The sequence below is a fragment of the Panulirus ornatus genome, chromosome 23 (assembly GCF_036320965.1).
Source record: "Panulirus ornatus isolate Po-2019 chromosome 23, ASM3632096v1, whole genome shotgun sequence".
In the NCBI taxonomy this organism is placed as follows: domain Eukaryota; kingdom Metazoa; phylum Arthropoda; class Malacostraca; order Decapoda; family Palinuridae; genus Panulirus; species Panulirus ornatus.
This window is the reverse complement of record NC_092246.1, coordinates 20,124,297-20,138,293: the sequence shown is the minus strand read 5'-3', so window position 1 is coordinate 20,138,293 and position 13,997 is coordinate 20,124,297. Positions and strand designations below refer to the sequence as shown.

Below are 13,997 nucleotides of genomic sequence, written 5' to 3'. Positions count from 1 at the left end.
GTATGCACAACAATCCATAAAGGATATTTAAATCTGCCACTCTTATAGACTCTTATAAACAAAATATTTAATATCATCATCTATAGTAACCTACTGGATACCAGATCAACCTCATTTTAACCTATGCAAAACTAAAGCAGTGATTAAGGTCATAATACCTAACTTTCAATACCACTGAGCCATTTCTCTAAAAAGAAGACTATGGTAACAAGTGGACCATAAGGCACATTAAATTTACACTCTTTTTAACTTCTGGTCAAAATGATGACTCGACAATCTACAGCAATATGCCATAGTTCAAGGATATGTCAGACATATTCCAATTAAAGTTAATAAATTCTTAAGCTGGAATCATAGCACTTAACCCTAAAAATGTAGGGTTCAATCCCTAGGTTAAAAGGGGGCTGGTAGATAATGTGAGCAATATATGCAGGTGAAAAGCCACTCTGCCATATAAAAGAACTTGGAAGACTACCATCCTCAAAGACAGGGGAAATGGTTAACAGTTATCAGTATGACTTTTAGTTATACTTTTCAGTAAAATTATACACTGCTTAAATTCCTAGAGTACATATCAGGGATTGGGTGGTTACAAAACCTTCACCATAACCAATGTATAATGTCTACAATACAACAAGAAAAAGAAGTCAGAGTCACACAGAGACAGTCCAATTCATACTGCCAATTGATAATACCGTCAGAAATCTTGCAATATCAGTAACAGGAAAATGAAACCAATTAATACAGGTAGAAGCGATATGAACAATATTTATCACGGGAGCTTTAATGATGATATATTATTTGGTAAAGTGTGTGGAAGAAGAAAGTTAAGAGTAAATGTGAATAAGAGCAAGGTTATTAGGTACAGTAGGGTTGAGGGTCAAGTCAATTGGGAGGTGAGTTTGAATGGAGAAAAACTGGAGGAAGTGAAGTGTTTTAGATATCTGGGAGTGGATCTGGCAGCGGATGGAACCATGGAAGCGGAAGTGGATCATAGGGTGGGGGAGGGGGCGAAAATTCTGGGGAGCCTTGAAGAATGTGTGGAAGTCGAGAACATTATCTCGGAAAGCAAAAATGGGTATGTTTGAAGGAATAGTGGTTCCAACAATGTTGTATGGTTGCGAGGCGTGGGCTATGGATAGAGTTGTGCGCAGGAGGATGGATGTGCTGGAAATGAGATGTTTGAGGACAATGTGTGGTGTGAGGTGGTTTGATCGAGTAAGTAACGTAAGGGTAAGAGAGATGTGTGGAAATAAAAAGAGCGTGGTTGAGAGAGCAGAAGAGGGTGTTTTGAAATGGTTTGGGCACATGGAGAGAATGAGTGAGGAAAGATTGACCAAGAGGATATATGTGTCGGAGGTGGAGGGAACGAGGAGAAGAGGGAGACCAAATTGGAGGTGGCAAGATGGAGTGAAAAAGATTTTGTGTGATCGGGGCCTGAACATGCAGGAGGGTGAAAGGAGGGCAAGGAATAGAGTGTATTGGAGCGATGTGGTATACAGGGGTTGACGTGCTGTCAGTGGATTGAATCAAGGCATGTGAAGCGTCTGGGGTAAACCATGGAAAGCTGTGTAGGTATGTATATTTGCGTGTGTGGACGTGTGTATGTACATGTGTATGGGGGGGGGGGGTTGGGCCATTTCTTTCGTCTGTTTCCTTGCGCTACCTCGCAAACGCGGGAGACAGCGACAAAGTATAAAAAAAAAAAAAAAAAAAAAAAAAAAATATTATTTCAACTAAATTTGTGCCATAGCTCATCTCCATTTATGCATCAGTACACCAAGCTTTTCCTTCTCTGAAACAGACATTATTACATCAAAGATTTACAAAGCCAACCGTCTTTACACTTAATGTTTTTGTAAACTACTTCTTTAACATTACCCCATTTTGAATGTTGTAAAAAATATTCTTGGTCAAGAAAAAGAGATGGAAAGACGAAAGCATTCCTTAGATTCCAAGTCATTTGATGATATACTCAATACACTCATTCTTTTGTACATTTCTGTTTACGCAAAATGAGAGAAACAATATGTTTACAAGGTAAAATTTGAATTAAGCAATAAAACTGCCTTTAAAAAAACCTTTACTGAAACATAAGTCTTGAGCAATCACAAATGCTGGACTAAGCTGAAACTAAAGAAAAAAGTATGTCTGTTGTTCATAACCTCTTGAAAGTAAACTGGTTTCATTTTCCCCCACAAAGCCACCATTAACATTAGCGAAAGGGGTGTAAGTCACACTGATTCTACAGAAAAGTGTAGATACCACACTGGAAGAGATTTTACATAAATAACTTTATGATGGAATTAAGTTAAAGTACATGTGAAGCAAAAGAGCAATTGATTTTCCTATACTGACACAGTTTCATCAAATTTCAAATGTATCATACAGATATAATTTCAATATTCTTTCTTAACAACCATTAACTATATTAATGTCTCTTTTATACCAATATCAACTGGATTGCTTCTGCAAATAATTACCTGCATCAATTGTTGGTCTACCAAATATGAAAGCACATACTATCAATTAATTTTTCATGCTTACAAGAATCCAGAATGCGAGTATTACAGAGGCACAACTGGATATATTACATAGAAATGATACATATATAGTATGCAAAGTGGATATAATATATAAATATTAGATTCTATATATATAAAGTATATTTACATGAAGTCTAATTTCACAGCAGAGTATATAACATATAACAGTTACTGGTTATATGAAGAAACAAACTAATTTTCTTCCATATCACTGTTGGCATCAAAAAAACTTAACCCACCAACTTTCTGAGCCTCTTTTACGTCAGGCTCACAAAATAGATCATCATGTCCCTCTGGCTGATAGTCTAAGTAGGAATGGATGTGATCCCTTAAAATTACATACAAAGTTGGATGCTCAAGAATCGTCTTATTTGCAAAATTAAGACGCAAATTTTTGGATAGAAAAAGCTCATGGAAAGTCATACCATAACCAGGCAAATCTGTCTTCATTAACACAGCAACCTTGCCATAAGATGCTGAATGATAATACGCTAATTTTTCATTATCTTCAGGACTTAAGTCATTATTTGGATCTAGGTACTTAGTAAGAAGTTTCATTATTGGAATATTTTCATCTACACTAGTGTCCACAAAGGTGACAGCTGCCTGATGGAATACCCATTTTATGTGCCACCTGTGAAAAAATAAGTATCTGACAATCAAATTACAACTAATATTTCAATAAAATCTAATAATACTGCTGTAAATTCTTAACACAATGAGAATAACTGGGTACTTCTATATATAACTACCTGAGGACCCTGCTTAGCCCTAACCATAGATTCATTATAGTGCTCTTTGTCATGAGTAAAGTTCTTACCTATCTATCTATATATTTATCCATTTTCTTTATATCAAACTGCTGTTTTTTACATTAACAAGGGATTGCTAGGAACAGACAAAGGAAAGCTGCATTTGCTCATGTCCATTCTCTACCCGTCATGTGTAATGCACTGAAACCATACCTCCCTATTCACAACACAGCCCCATAGACTTTTCCATGGTTTACCCCAAATGCTTCACATGCCCTCGTCCAATTCACTGACAGAACATCAACCCCAGTATACCACATCATTCCCATTTACTCTATCCCTTTCGTGCCTTTCACCCTCCTGTGACTGCTCAAAATCTTTTTCCCTCTAGCCTTCCATCTACAATTTGGTCTCCCCATTCTCCTTGTTCCCTCCACTTCTGACACATATATCCTCTTGCAAACATTTCCTCACTCTCTCCATATGTCCATACCATTTCAACTCACTCTCTTCACCTCTCTCAACCACACTCTTTTTATAACAATCTCTTTCTTACTCTTTACTTTCTCGATCAAATCACCTCACATCACATATTGTCCACAAATATTCTATTTCCAACACAGCCACCCTCCTCCACACAACCTTATCTATAGCCCATACCTTGCATCTGTATAATATTGTTGGGACTACTACGACATCTCCTACCTAACTATATATCAGATACCTGTTCCCTGCCAGAACTCCCTCAAGGAGGTAGCCATGACAAAAGTGTCTCCATAAAACTGGAGAGCTCCAGTCCCACTTCTTAGCATATAATGCCTCATCCTTAACAGGCCACTGGCTGAGGGCAACTCTAGTGCAGTGTACTCTACCTAAGACTCCTGCTATTGCTAATTTATGCTTCCACCTAAAGCTCCTACCTACTATTTCTACATAATCCTCCTGTCTAATATCATTCCTTCCTTCCTTCCTCTATCTACTGCTCCTACCATCTTGTCAAAAGCAGAACAAATGCATAACACTCACCACAAGAAAATCTAGAGTTACGAAGAATTAGTCGTGTGAATTAATTGCCAAGTGTTATGTGTAACAAGGAGAGATTATATGTCTAAGGACAGAATGCCAGCATTCTACTTGTGAGTAAGGCAGAGAGAAAAGACAGCTACCTGGGTCATATTATGCTGAAACGTCGTTTGTCAACATATAAGTCATGTGGCAAGTGCAACACTGCCCTGCCACAATGGTAAAATCACATCACAGGTATTTATAAGCAGATAGGTAGTATGCTGTTTATCAGCTTATCTATACAAGTTTTAATAAGATGTCAATTATATCATATCAATTATCATATAAGAAATTCAAAAGATGACCAAATCAAGGCAGAGCTCATAATACATTTAATCCTTAAGCACAGGAAAAAAGTTTCTCCCAAACTAGACAAAAACATGTCTCCAAATTTGTTTCCGATTACAAAACAAAAGACAGAAAAAAAAGTGATCAAACAAAAGTCATCTAGGAGCAAAGTGCAAAAGTTAATGTGTAAAGGGTGAAGATCAGTGGAGGCATGGGCCTCAAAGCAAACTTAATACACAAACAGACACAGTCCACACAGATCCAAGGTCCTAGTGAGATGATCTGGCCATAATACTATTGAAAAAGATGCGGTCCTCTTAAAAGCAGTAGCAGAAAAGGTTAGCAAAACATGGGCTCTCTCCAGCAACACACAGGGCAAGAAACAGGTGAAAAATAAATAATACCTTGTAGGGCTAATATGCCAAAAGGAATTTTTAGAGAAAAGTCAGAAGTTAGAACAAACATGAAAATGTCATGCATCCCACCACCAATGACATGATTCCCTCCAGTTATTGTTATAAAGACAATAATAAGGAAAAACTCTGAGCAAATGTTGAAGGATTATACAACTTCTTGTTCCCTTAAAGCATGCTATAAGAGTCAATCAATGTTGGTATTTTACTGCTGCATGGCCAATAAGAGATCAGTGGTTCAGAAGGTAGCATAATATACCACTAGGTTATGATGACTAGTAAAAAGAATTACTAAATACTGGAAAGTGACAAGCAATGATCAAGCCTAATTTTGTACATATTCATGGCATTGCTCTGCACATGTCCTGGAATCTCCTACCCATCAATAATGTCAATGGTAAAGAAACATTTTGTGCAATCCAGATTTACTCAGTGACCTCTCTAAGTTTTAGTCAAATTATTATTTCTGAAAGAAATACACGTATATGTAAAGGATATGCAGATAAAAGTGAGTGAACATAACTTATGTGGCCATGAGACAGCCCGAAAGATAATGCAAACTTCTCCCTGCAGAGGAAATGGGGGAAAGGGGGTTAGAGGGGTTTGGATTAGAGGAGCTTGTGATCCTTATGACCTCAATTCACTAAACGATACTAAATTCAATGTTATTATTTAAATATTTTGCATATATCTTACAAAATTGCTTAAATTTATGCATATCTACATTTACTTATATGGAATATAGAATTAATGCCAAAAATGTGAAAGTCTGTAACACACACTTAGTGAACAGGCATTACAGAGTCAAAATATTAGCGGGTTGTTCAACATACAACCAGCATCTGCTAAGTAGCATTTAAGGATTAACTGTGAATCGAACAGAGGTTGGCTTGTCTGTATAGTATACCTATGTATACAAACCAGTGAGACTTCTTTGCAAATGGTGTCCCTTAAAAAAATTTGAGAGAATGCATCATACTATCATACTCTATCAACAACAATATACAATGATAAAAGCAGAGATACATAATTTCTAATACGTAATTTAAAAAAAAAATAATTAAACAAATATCCTTAAGCTCTGAAAGCTTAACTGTAATCTGAAATAACTTAAGAGCTTTTTGCTATGCCTTATTTACATAACACCTGATCCCCTCCTGACTGCTGTTCACAAGGTGTACACCAAACCACCCTTTCCCTCTCTGAGAAAGTCATTTATTTATAGCCCCATAAATCACATACGATTATTCAATTAAGTTGACCTAACTTAAAACCAAGCAGTGTCCATAATGTTTTTCAAGTATGTTACTCCGTTTAATGATCATGCTGACTTTTACACGATATTCCATTACGTATACCAAAAGCCTGTTACACCCTTCAACAAACCATTATTTCGTCAATATGTTAAAAAGACAAGACTGAACATATCTTTCTTTTTCTTATCAGACTTGTCTGCTTTTTCTCATATTAGTGAGTTTGTGCCAAGATTACACAAAAGAAAAGGTTTCATTCACTCATCCATTCTCTAGCTGTCCATGTGTAATGCACCAAAACCACAGTCCACAATCCACAACTAGGACCTACAAACTTTTCCACAGTTACCCCTGGCTGTTTCATATGCCCTGGTTCTGAACTTATCTAAGTTCACATTTAAATGCAAACATGAGGTGGTCAGAATTTCAAACTTACCTGACAAGCATTATATACAATTTCAAAACAGCTACTCACAGGACTTAAAAAGATACTTATCAAAAAATTTTTACATACTGAAGATGGGAAAAACTTCTATACACCAAATTTCCAATAACGACTTACCTGATAACACCCTCCTTGAAATTGAACCGTGAAGTATTTTCTTTGTGTGTAATGAAATGACTGGGCAAAAACATTAATGTTGTGCCTCTGTTCCATGCCTCATTCTTCAAGCGTTGAAGGAAATGTGGTAAGGAGGGTTTGTCTTTAACACTCCTAATCACATGACGTCTCAATGGATGCCTCAAGTTGTCTTCAAGTTTGAGGTCAATCTCTTCAAGAAATCTGTGATTTGAGAAAAAAACACTGTTCATAAAACAGGTATGGAAATGCAGTGGTTAGCTTGGAGCAGTAAGGAATTCTTACCTTTGAAAATTTCTCATGATACCTGACAGCCTCTATCTTTCTTTAATACATTCCATTTAATTCTGAAAATTACCCTGCCATTCAATGAACTGATATTCAAGCTTCCACTTCTGATTCTTCATGACAGTAGTATGTGTACTATACATCAAAACTTAAACTTAAGTACCTAATATACTTCTTTAACATGTTTCCAAAGTTTCCTTTTAAAACTGGAAAAAGAAAAGATTGAAATGGAGAAAGTAAAAAATAGGATACTCAAAATACAAACTCGTACCAAGTTCAAAATATTAACCTTTATCATTCACCTTCCACTTAGTATATTAGCAAAAATAAAAACAGTTAAAAGACCACTATGAAAAAATGATTATATGTAAAGAAATAATTCCTTGCTGACATTACTGGTAAGTTTCACTTTGCAGATGCAGCAATCTGAATGTACAAGTATTACTTTCTCTGTTTTGGAATGGTGGTTCATTGTCATTAACATAAATGAAAACCTGTGCATTGTAATTTCTACTCCTTTTTCTAATCCTACGACTATAAATGACATGAAATTGAGCATGGCATTAAAGATGCGAGAAAAAGTTGTAATACAAAGTGAAAAAGAGGAAAAAGTATATAAATATCAAAAACCTATGAAATCCTAACCTAACTTTCCATAGAGGTCTCCAATTACCCGAATTCCATGTTATATAGGACTTATCTTTGTTATTGATGTCTGCCTGTCTCGTTTGGTTCTTACAATCAATGGTTCGATATAAAAAAACGGATAACAAATGGCAAAAATTCACATATGATATCTGATTATCTAAACATGGAGTTGTATAATTAATGTAAAATGAGTTCTGGTGTCGAAATCATTGATGTCATAAAGACATTACTTTTCACTTTTAAGAGTTTAAACAAGAGTTTAAATTAAATTGTTTTTTCATCTCATATCTTTCTTTCATGATTCTGTTTGCTTCAGAAAGGTGAAATTACGCCAATTAATATTCAAACAGAACTCGTAGTAGTATATGTAATCATGAACTGGCCATCAAATGGGACTTAAGACATCACATTCATTGGCCTAGGATGATGTACCTTCTTCAACATACAAAAACTTTGAAGCTTTGATTTGTTATAGATTACAGTACATCAATGGACATCATCAATGGTACTGGATCAGTTTCCAAGCTCGGTATTTCTCTGGTCTGGGAGGGGTAAGTTATGCTTTGTATTACTCCTAAGGTTTTATGACTAAAAAAAACATACCCTAGTATGCTTATCATTCTTGTAAAGCATTAATTACAGCACGGATGGTGGATTCACCTGATATCTTCTATAAAAAATTAATAACACTTGTTTAATGTGAGAGTGCACAGTACACGATGAATCTAGTCAAGAGGTACATAAGCCAATAATAATAAAAAAATAGTATCCAAAGACAAAAGTTATATAATGTTGATAATGTAAAACCCAATACTCAAATGATTCTTTACAGTGACAATAGCAATTCCATACGAGTCATACATAGATTATAAACCTGGAAAACACACACACACACACACACACAAACACATACACAACACACAAACACACACACACAAACACACACACACACATACACACACACACACACGTGTGTTTTGGGAATATAATTAACCCTGGCACATGATGATGCTTACGACCAGGCATGTCGTCCATGTCGTCGTAGCACACGTACCTGTAGTCACTGAGGAGGGTGAGGTTATCCATGTCCTCCTTAAGGACAAGGGAAGCCTTCTTGCGAATACCGTCGCATCCGTCACATTTCTTGTGGGACTTGACGCAGGAGAGGGAGCACGACTTGGTCGAACATGACGGACAGGTGTACCTGGCCTTGTTGACCCTACACACACTACATGTGCCTATTTTGGACGTACATGGCTGCTTCTCTGATTCAGAAGACATCTTTAATGACGTTAAGACTCACGAAACTACTGACAACAGTGAGAGAGTGAAGACTGCCTCGACCTCACCCAGCCTTGATGGCAGCCTTCTCCTGGCAGGGTTACGTTGTTGAGATCAGTGGTAAACGCAAATAGTCAATAAAGATCTAAATCTTTATTTATTAGTTTGCCTCGTAAAGATAATATAATAAAGATTTATCAGTAAATTTTTCAAAAAACTGTAAGTTAAGCTAATTAATTGATATCAAATATACTTTACATGAGTTGGTTTTAACATGACTTTTTCATGGTTGTTACCAACACGCGACTGATTTAACAATAAAGATATTTATTTATACATATAGATAAAAAGGGGAAAAATATAGAAATTTTTATCGAGCATATCTTATTTTCTTGAGTGTTCTTCCCCATGAGTCAATGAAGTGGGTTACATAAAATGTTCTGTCGTAATGGTTCAATTTGATGACTAACGACCATTACAGCTGCAGACAGAATAAAGGGTGATCAATATGAAAATATGGGTGAAAATAGTGAATGGCAAAACGATTAACGTATCCTAGATTTACTATTAATGGCCTTAATGGTATCTGCCCGTTGATTTTTACTAATTTTGCTTCTGGTATTTCGAATCTAAAACTCGAACTGCTATCTAGTCATAAATCCAGAAGCTTATATTAGAGTCTTTAACATCGAAGTGTTTCAAAAAAGGAAACAGGGTCCCAGTCCCACTACATTGCTCACACTCGCTTCATTGCTCTGTATCCTCGAACTTCATGAAATAATTCTTGGAGAGAGTCGCCATGCCACAAAACAGACTTTTAGAAATATTTAGAAAACAGATTTGGATAATGAAAGACCCCCAGAGTCTAAGCAATTTTAGTAGGTGTTCTTACCGATTCTTGGCGTGGTATGAGACGAAAACACGTTTAAGAACTACATTACTTTATTGGTCAGGTAAATACAGTGAAACAGCCCAAGGACAATGAGCTCATGTAGTTGCAAGATTATGAAGAAAGAGAGGTCAAGTGATGTATGTAGGGTGAGCAATGTGAGACAGGGTTGGCGTAGGGGTCCCGTGATGCTGGTCAGGATGCCAGATGATGCAAGAGTACTTGGTAGAAGTGGGTGACTGCCGAGTCTACATGGAGCTCCTGTAGGTGGGGGCGACTGCCGAGTCTCCATGGAGCTCCTGTAGGTGGGGGCGACTGCCGAGTCTACATGGAGCTCCTGTAGGTGGGGGCGACTGCCGAGTCTCCATGGAGCTCCTGTAGGTGGGGGCGACTGCCGAGTCTACATGGAGCTCCTGTAGGTGGGGGCGACTGCCGAATCTACATGGAGCTCCTGTAGGTGGGGGCGACTGCCGAGTCTACATGGAGCTCATGTAGGTGGGGCGACTGCCGAGTCTACATGGAGCTCCTGTAGGTGGGGGCGACTGCCGAGTCTACATGGAGCTCCTTGTAGGTGGGGACGACTGCCGAGTCTACATGGAGCTCCTGTAGGTGGGGGGCGACTGCCGAGTCTACATGGAGCTCCTGTAGGTGGGGGCGACTGCCGAGTCTACATGGAGCTCTTGTAGGTGGGGACGACTGCCGAGTCTACATGGAGCTCCCGTAGGTGGGGGCGACTGCCGAGTCTACATGGAGCTCCTGTAGGTGGGGGCGACTGCCGAATCTACATGGAGCTCCTGTAGGTGGGGGGCGACTGCCGAGTCTACATGGAGCTCCTGTAGTTGGGGGCGACTGCCGAGTCTACATGGAGCTCCTGTAGGTGGGGGCGACTGCCGAGTCTACATGGAGCTCCCGTAGGTGGAGGTGTGTGGAGCACGCAAGCTCCTTGAGTGTGTGTCCTTCAATTGCAGGAGGTTCAAAGAGTGTGCTGCAGATGCCTGTGAAACAGAGAAAGGAAGACCATATAAACAATTCAGTACTTTTTTTTTTTACTGTGTGAGATTAGATCTTTTGTCACAAGATTAGATCTTTTATCACTCAGTGTGATGCTCACCAATGTGGTAGTTATTTAACAGGGTGCATGAACTCTTATGGCGCTTTGGCCTTGTGAAGATGAGGATCATGATCATGCGTACTTAGTTTCTTGCCTGGTAAGGGAAGGGTAATGGCACCTTTGGTATATTGGATTTAAAGAAGACTTAAGGATTTTTTTGTTTTTGCTTTTTTTTTGTCTCGTTTCGATCATGGAAATCGTCGTATCTTTTTTTTAATTACTCAAGAGTTGTTCCGATTATAACCATAATGCCTAGTAACTAACTCTAGCCAAAATGACACAGGATAGAGAAGTCAAAATATAAGGAAATAATATTTGTTTTTACTATGGTAGCCGACTAAGTGGCCCAGTTGATACCCTGATAATTTTTAAGATGGTTTCAATATTTGCAAATAAAGCGATCCATCCGTTCGTATATTTCATGAAGATAATCGACCAATTTTAAAATTTGAAGCAGTAGTCAAATATAGAATATTCCCATTAAAGAATAAATGAAGAGGAAAATTTAACACTGGCGAGCTAACCTCTGTAACTTCCCCAGTGATTTAATGTATATACTTGTTAACCCCAGACAATTCTCTCTCATGTCATCCATTATACCAGACGACTCTTGACTATTGCAATTGTCTGTCTTTTTTCCATCCTTTAAGTTGTAATTATGTATGGAATTACTAGCTATGGTCATTTTTTCTTTTAGTGTTCTCAGTTGTATATTTATTTAAATAGCTATGGGATATACGGCTTGGAAATATGTTGCCCAAACTACTACTACCTTCTAATTTGCTGAGCATATATAGTCATCATGTCTGTAACTACTTCTGTAAAGTTTACTGTGCATGTAGACCGTTATAGTTTCAATGCCTGTAATGATTCCAGTGCTGCTTTCTATGCCCCAAACTACATGTACACACTTGTTTTCTGTACCTGTAATTATCGGTACATTTTCTATGCCTGTAAATGTTTATGTACATTATTTCCTATGCCTGTAGTTGCCAGAATTCTTCTGTATGCGTGCAGCCCCATGGCCATATTTCTTAACCCTGCACTTACCTTACAGGATATGTCTTGATGAATGAAGAAAATATCCACCAACAACTGGACAATACCTGTGCTTCCCTTTTATTACAGCAGATATTCTTCTTTCAAACAGTTTGTGCCTGTCTCATTTTTCATTTATACCCTTTGCCCACCCCTAGCTACCTGTTGAGCTATCCTATGCAAGGATTGAATAAAACTTCTCGGTTTTTTCTCCTTTAATCTCAAATATCAGTAATATTCGTCTCATTATCGCTTCACAAATGTCCTGAAGAAGTATGGAATAACACTTAAATGATGAATACGAGGATTGTGAAGACACCCGCTTGAAGAAAATGTCGAAGACCCCTTAACAGGGAGTGAGCAGTGGACAAGGATACTGTTATCAGTGGAATGGGATGCTGTTAATTAGTGTCTGAAGACAGAAATGGCTGTTGATAGTTACCAAAAGTTGAAGACAGACTCAACAGTGGTAGGGGATAATGTTAATAGTAGTCAAAACAGTATCAAATATGGTTAGGATAATTAACAAGGGTCAATGATTTAATACTGGTCAAGAGAAAGATTAATATAGACATGAACTGTGGTTAAGAGGAGTTAACTGTGGAAGACAATGTTAAATGTAGTCAAAGATAAAGATAAAAAAGAATGGTCAGAGAAAATGTTAAAGACTGATAAAAGAGTACAGGTGATTAATGTTAAAATTTAAGTGATTGAAGAATTTATGTTGCTGTGGATAATGTTAACAGTAACTGGGAGGGTAAATAACAGTGTAGGGAAAAGCTACTGTTAAAACAGGCAAGAAGGAAGTTGACAAAGACAGAGGTATATGTACCCAGTCAGGAAGAGGATCCTTTATACTGGTCAAGGACAAATAACACTGATTATGGACGATGGTGACTGTTTTGAAGACACAAACTTCGGGACAGGACAGGACAGTATCAAGAATGGGCAACAACAATGGCTGACAGAAGATTTAATATTGCCTTAATCACTACTGCTTGAGAACAACAGTGATCCATGACACTATTAATAAGGGTAGAGGGTAGGTGGCACTGGTTAGTATTAACAATGGTGCAGGAGAGAGCTACGGGTAGTTGTAACCAAGTCATATCAAGACTGATATTGACCAATTGTAGAGTGTGACCATTAGAACTGTCTCGAGAGAGGGTGAAGACTCAGTTAAAAGTTGTCTAGGACTATGTCAACAGGGGCAGAACATTCTGTTAACTCTGGTCTCGAACTATGTCAACATGGGTGAGGAGAGAGTTCTCAGTCAATGAGAATGAAGTAACAATAAGAGAAGACAGGGAAAGTGTTTGCTTTGAATGAGGATGGAATCAAAGGAAGAACACAGAAACCAGTGGGTAAAGTCAGTTAGAAATGAGCAATACAAACAAGTGAGTGAGGACTGTGTCACCAGTGGGAAGAGATAGTTCACAAAGGACACCAAAGTTGCAGATGAAACTGACTGCCATTAATTATACAGGAAATGCATGAAAAATCTTGATTATAAAATCACAGTCTATGATTAGTGTACAAACATTTTGACCACAAACTCATTATAATCCACTCTTAACATTAGAAGACTTTAATATCAGAGTTATTTCACATGAAACACAGAAAATCTACAAAGATTAATTTAAGCCAGTGTTAAGAGGTGGAAATATGAAGTTATCTAAAATTTTGCATAACAATATATATTTTATGATTATCATAATAGTTCAGCACATGTAAATACTAAAATATTCCATGATAGTAGATGCCTGACAACTGAGGAAAGAAATAAAGTACTAAAATGACTGGATTAGTGGATTTGGTCCAACTTTCCTTTCATTAAAACACTTA

The 13,997-nt window shown here is 37.5% G+C and overlaps 1 protein-coding gene across 1 annotated transcript in view; it reads right to left on the bottom strand.

Annotated features, from left to right (window-relative positions):
• The window catches only part of LOC139756873 (sodium- and chloride-dependent GABA transporter 1-like), a 64,022-nt gene extending 57,004 nt beyond the window's left edge, over nt 1–7,018 (bottom strand). Inside the window, 1 exon segment of the mRNA XM_071676726.1 lies at nt 6,880–7,018. The gene's annotated coding sequence lies outside the window, so the exon portion shown is untranslated.
• Between the last annotated feature and the right edge of the window lie 6,979 nt (nt 7,019–13,997).